Here is a 6,000-nt window from a genome sequence, read left to right on the forward strand (position 1 = left end):
TGTAAACTAAAAAAAAAAAAAAAAACTAAATTGGGGATTCAGAAGGCCAATCAAAGTAAGCAGACTTAAAGTTGCCAAGTCTATGTTTTGGGCTTCTTTTAAACTCCTACCTCAGGTTGACTTCTCCCTGCAGGTTACAGGTTTGACATTGCCTAAATAAAATTTGCTTGTATTGAAGTATTACTATATATATATAAAACTATATATATATATGTGTGTGTGTGTGTGTGTGTGTGTGTGTGTGTGTGTGTATATACAAATGATAAAACTGCACAAGATGGTACGTTTTGTAAACGAGAGATAGCCTATGGTAGGGAGCCTTTAAGCGGTGTATATGATCACAACAATTTAATGGTTTTCAATTTGCATAATGACTGTAAAATATGTAGCCTACTTTAAGCATGGGAATATAGCTTGAGATTTGGGATATGGTCATTGGGTTAATTTTGTTGGCAACCCTGGTTCAAAGAGGCTGTTTTTTTTTTCAAGAAAAGCTTAGTTTTTCAGTTCAAAATAGAGAAATTACAGTAACATTTACACTAAAACTGATCATTGTCGGTTGTTTAAGCTTTTCTTGGAAAAAAAAAGCTTAAACAACCGACAATAATCAGTGTTAGTGTAAATGTTACTGTAATTTCTCTATTTTGAACTGAAAAACTATAATTCACGTGACCCCTGTAATGTAATTCGTAATTGTCAGTGTTGCCTCCAAACCCCCTCAAGCAAGCTCAATTTTGGGACCTCGGTCGGTATTTATAAACCCTGTGTATGGCTCTGGCTGCGTGGGAGGCCAATGAGCATTTTAGCGCGGTTGCTGTGAATAATTGAGCATCAGCGGGTCTAATTTCACCCCGACTGACTCTGAGGCCTCCAGTTTGTTGAAATGTAAATTTTATGAGCGGGATTCCTCGGACTTGAAGATTTAAGTGTAATCAGGGTCTCACCACACAGACACGACGGGTTTTGAATGGTCCGACAGTGACACCCGTCACGGCGCTCACGTGATGCAGACCGGAGGCGCGCTGCCGCGGCTCCCCTCAGGAATACGAGGTCTGTCAAGGGTGTCACCTCCGCCCTGTTTCCCAGCTGAGGGGAAAGTGAAAGGGACTGTTCTTGGCATCCCTGCCCGTTTCCAAAGTCCCTAAAAAGCAGAGGACTCTACCTTGTGTATTTTTCACTAATTGAAAAGCCTAATGAGCTCCCTGGAGCTCCATCCTATTACCGCGCACTTAATTACAGCGCCAGCAGCGCCTCGCCAAACCACAAATAAAGACGCAACGCGAGAAAGCGAGAGGAAAAGGAGAAGGCAGGGTCTGACCTGCTTTTTGTCGTTGTTTTGGGATTTTGCATTCCAGGAAGGAACAGATGTCTATTATTTTTTTTAAACCCGTGTTTATTTTTGGCAGAAATTTTTGTTGCTCTGGCTCATCTGTTTATTTTCCAGTGCGGTTTGCCTAAATTCCACCTATTAAAGATTTAACTCTAATTCCTCTTATATCAGCAGGGTTTCTCAAGAAGATTATTATGCTATCATTTTGTGCTCTAGATGTTGTTTTTAGAAGAGTATTACAAAACCCCTGCTTTCTGAGGTAACACCGTGGCGTTTCCCACGAATACGGTACTATTTGTGCTACACAAAGTGTTCCTTCTGGACTAATCTCATATTTTTGTCGTGAAATATTATTTACCTCATAAACTAAAAAGTCGTAACACATTTAAATGGTTATTTTGGCCTGTCTGGAAAATCTTGACCTCCTTTTGAATATACCCCTCATTTAAAACCATATACAATGTAATCATTTCAACACTGAACTGATATTTAGCTAATTAACATTTGCATTACCAAAACACAATATTCCGTAGTCTCTCACTTTTTGCATGCAAATCTTTTACTAGGCTACTTGATTTCCATTACAATGAGAAGAAAGGAAATATATATACATTTTTTTAGCAGCAAATCAGCATAATTAGAATTATTTCTGAAGGATCATATGACATTGAAGACTGGAGTAATAATAATGAAAGCTTAGCTTTGCATCACAGGAATAAATTACATTTTAAAATATATTCAAATAGAAAACACTAGTTTTTAAATGGTAATAATATTTCAAAATATTACTGTTTTTACTGTATTTTTGATCGAAAAAGTCATGGTAAGCACAAGAGATTTCTTTCAAAACCATTTAAAAAAATCCTGTCAACCTCAATCTTTTAAACTATCATGAATTTTTGTCATTTATGGGAAATAAACATATTAATAATTACATAACATTTGATCTCTAACTCGCCTGTACTAATTGATAGCTAAATTGAAGCTACATTTTTAAATAATTATTTATTGATAGGACAAAAAAAAATGTTTAATTTTTTTTAATGAATTGTCCATTCCTGCACAATTACACACAAAAATGCTCACTAATGCTTCTGAATGAAACAATGCAGTAAGAGCCGGGGGTGAAAACTTTTTGAATTTGAAGTTTAGTGTAAATTTAACATATTTTGTCTTTTGCGAAACATCTTCTGTAGCTTCTGAAAGGCAGGACTAAATGAAAAAAAAAAAAAAAAAAAAAAAGATAATTAGGTAAAATAAGAAAAATGTACAAATCTTCATTCCATTCAAAAGTTTTCATCCTCTGCTCTTATCATTTAGTTTTTCCTTCTGAAGCATCAGTGAGCGTTTGAACCTTCTGTAATAGTTGCATATGAGTCCCTCAGTTGTCCTCAGTGTGAAAAAAATGGATCTCAAAATCATACAGTCATTGTTGGAAAGGGTTCAAATGCACAAAAATGCTGAAAAACTAAAGAATTTGTGGGACCTGAAGGATTTTTCTGAAGAACAGCAGGCAGTTTAACTGTTCAGGACAAACAAGGGACTCATGAACAACGGTCACTAAACAATCAAACCAAAAAAAAAAACAGCTGTGGATCATTCAGGTAACAACGCAGCATTAAGAATCAAATCAACTCAACTATTATTTTCTCTTATGTAAACATCTTTTATGTGAAATATCTTAATCAGGTCAGTGCTAAATAAAAAAATAACTTGCATTTTGTGTGATCTGAAAGGTGTATGTAAACTTTTGAATGAATAAACCGGACCCCAAGAAGACACCCATTTGTAGAAACAATTTACAAGTTTTATTTATCAAGTTCACACACTTCAAAACTAGGGTAGAGGGGGGTCGTTGCAAAGAGGTCTAATAAATTGCCAGTACTATGAATTAAAACTACCATTAATTACAGGCAAGCGTAAAGTTTTTTTTGTTCCTTCTTTTAAAAGTAGTTTTTAATACATGTATTCTTTATACAAGTTTACTGAATAAATGCATCAAATAAGAAACCAGTTCCAAAGTAGACATTACAAAAAATACATTGTTTTATACAGAACACAGAAAAGCAGATGATCAAATATTGACCAATAATATTTATTTCCTTTTCACTTATCAAAAAAGTTAACCTGACATCTATTTCTCCAAAAGGTAAAAAGCAATATACAGCATTATTTAAAAGACATTAAGAGAGAATTGCTTTCGAAGAGTCAGTCAGCTGATTTGGTTACCAAAGAGAGCGGCTGGGACTGGAACAAAGCATGATGGGAGTGGAGAGCGGCCGGATGGAACGGGGAGGAAGGAGACAGGAGCGAAGCATGCAGGGAAGTCAAGGGGAGTGGCCGAGAGAGAAGAGGCGGAGTTGAATGACTGCCTGAGGAGCTGGTTGGCAGAGAAGAGGAGGATGTTGATGATGAAGAAGTACATGATGAGGAGGAGGGTTTGGAGAGCAGAGGGAAGTGATGGTGGCGGTCAGGTTTGGTGGTGAGTGACAGCGGCTGAGCCTGCTCAGAGTGAGTGGGGGCGGGAGCGGCGGGCGAGGCCAGGGCCGCGGAGGGCGTGGCTGGAGAGTCCAGCATGCTGCCGTGGGAGGAGGCCGGGCTGTCAATCATCTTCTCCTGAGGGAGGTACTGCACGCACGGCTTCTTATTCCGTGCGGAGTAATCTGAAAGAGAACCGAAAGCACACAATATGAATGCTGAGTATTTCTAAGCGTTCAGGTAAAGGATTAGTTCACTTGCAGAATAACAATTCTTACAGTGCATTGCAAAAGTATTCATACCCCTTCATTTTTTTTTTCACATTTTGTTTTGTTGCAGCATTATGTTAAACTGCTTTAAATTAGTTTCTCCCCACATCAATTGACACTCCATACACCATAATAATGACAAAGCAAAAACCAGATTTGCAAATTTTACAAATGTATTACAAATAAAACACTGAAATAAGTACACTGCATAAGTATTCACACCCTTAACTCAGTACATAGTTGAAGCACCTTTACAGCCTCAAGTCTTTTTGGGTCTGATGTGACAAGCTTTGCACATCTGCGTTTGGCAATTATCTGCCATTCTTTGCCTCACCTTTTCACCTCTCAAGCTCTGTCAGCTTGGATGGGGGCTGGCAGACATTTTCTAGAGTCCTAGTTGTTCCAATCATCTTCCATTATGGATAATGGAGGCTACATGCTTTTGTGAACCTTCAATGACCTTCCCTAGATCATTGCCTTAACGCAAGTCTGTCACTGAGCTCTACAGGCAGTTATCTTGACCTCAGGACTTGGTTTTTGCTCTGACATGCATTTTCAGCTGTTAGACCTTTTCTGAGAGGTGTGTGCCTTTCTAAATCATACTCATTCAAATGAAAATGCCACAGTTTAACTCCACTCAAAGTGTAGTAACATCTAGAAGCAATATGAATGCTCCTGAGCTAAATTTCGAGTGTCCCAGAAAAGGATATGAATACTTATGCAACGGAATCTTTTCAGTTTTTTATTTTTAATAAATTTGCACAAATGTTAAAAACCTATTTTTTGCTTTGCCATTATGGAGTAGGGAGTGTAAATTGATGTGGGGAGAAAAAAGTAATTTAAAGTAGTTTAACATAAGGCAGCAACATAACAAAATGTGAAAAAAAATGAAGGGGTATGACTAATTTCGCAAGGCACTGTATGTCTTTACTCATATGCCATCCAAGATGTTCACATCCGTCTTTCTTCAGTCAAAAAGAAGTCTTTTTGAGGAAAACATTCCAGAATTTTTCTCCATATAGTGGACTTCACTGGGGATCAACAGGTTGAAGGTCCAAATTGCAGTTTCAATGCAATTTTAAAGGGCTCCAGCCGAGGAATAAGGGTCTTATCTAGTGAAACGATCGCTCATTTTCTAAAAAAAAAAAAATACTAGCACAGATGCTTGTCTTGCACTAGCTCGAATTTACATTACATTAGTTCTTCATCTGTGTACTCCGGTTCAAAAAATTAGGGTATGGCAAAAAAAACCCTCAAATTTTCTTTAAAGTCGAGTTAGTGCAAGATGAGCATTTGTGTTTAAAAACTATATAAATTTGTATTTTTTTTTTTAAATAAAGTGATTGATCATTTTGCAAGATAAGACTTTTATTCCTTGGCTGGGATCATGTAGAGTCAGTCCTTTGAAGCTGCTCTAAACTGCAATTTGGACCTTCAACCCATTGATCTCCACTGAAGTCCACTATATGGAGAAAAATCCTGGAATGTTTTCTTAAAGCCTTCATTTCTTTTCGACCGATGAAGGAAAGACTCAAACATCTTGGATGACATTGGAATGAGCAAATTATCAGGAAATCTTTATTCTGGAAGTGAACTGATTCTTTAATATATCTGTAAAACCACAGCAGAGATGAGACCAAATTTACCCAGAAACTGGGAGGTCATGATACACTGGCAGAAACCTCAACTGCAATTTTTTAAAATTCATCACAAATCAAGAAATGTGTTTTTTAAATGTTATTTTTAGAGCCACTTTATTATTTTTAGATCCACAGAGATATTTCAGAACAATTAAGCACATTTTCCCACTGAATTCTCATTGTTGGAACGCATCTGAATATTTTAATGGACAATAATACTACACTTTACACTCCATGTTAATGTTAATGCGAAAGACTGGAAAAACAAGCTCATGCAAAGACG

This window comes from Garra rufa, chromosome 15 (genome assembly GCF_049309525.1).
Source record: "Garra rufa chromosome 15, GarRuf1.0, whole genome shotgun sequence".
NCBI classification, from domain to species: Eukaryota; Metazoa; Chordata; class Actinopteri; order Cypriniformes; family Cyprinidae; genus Garra; species Garra rufa.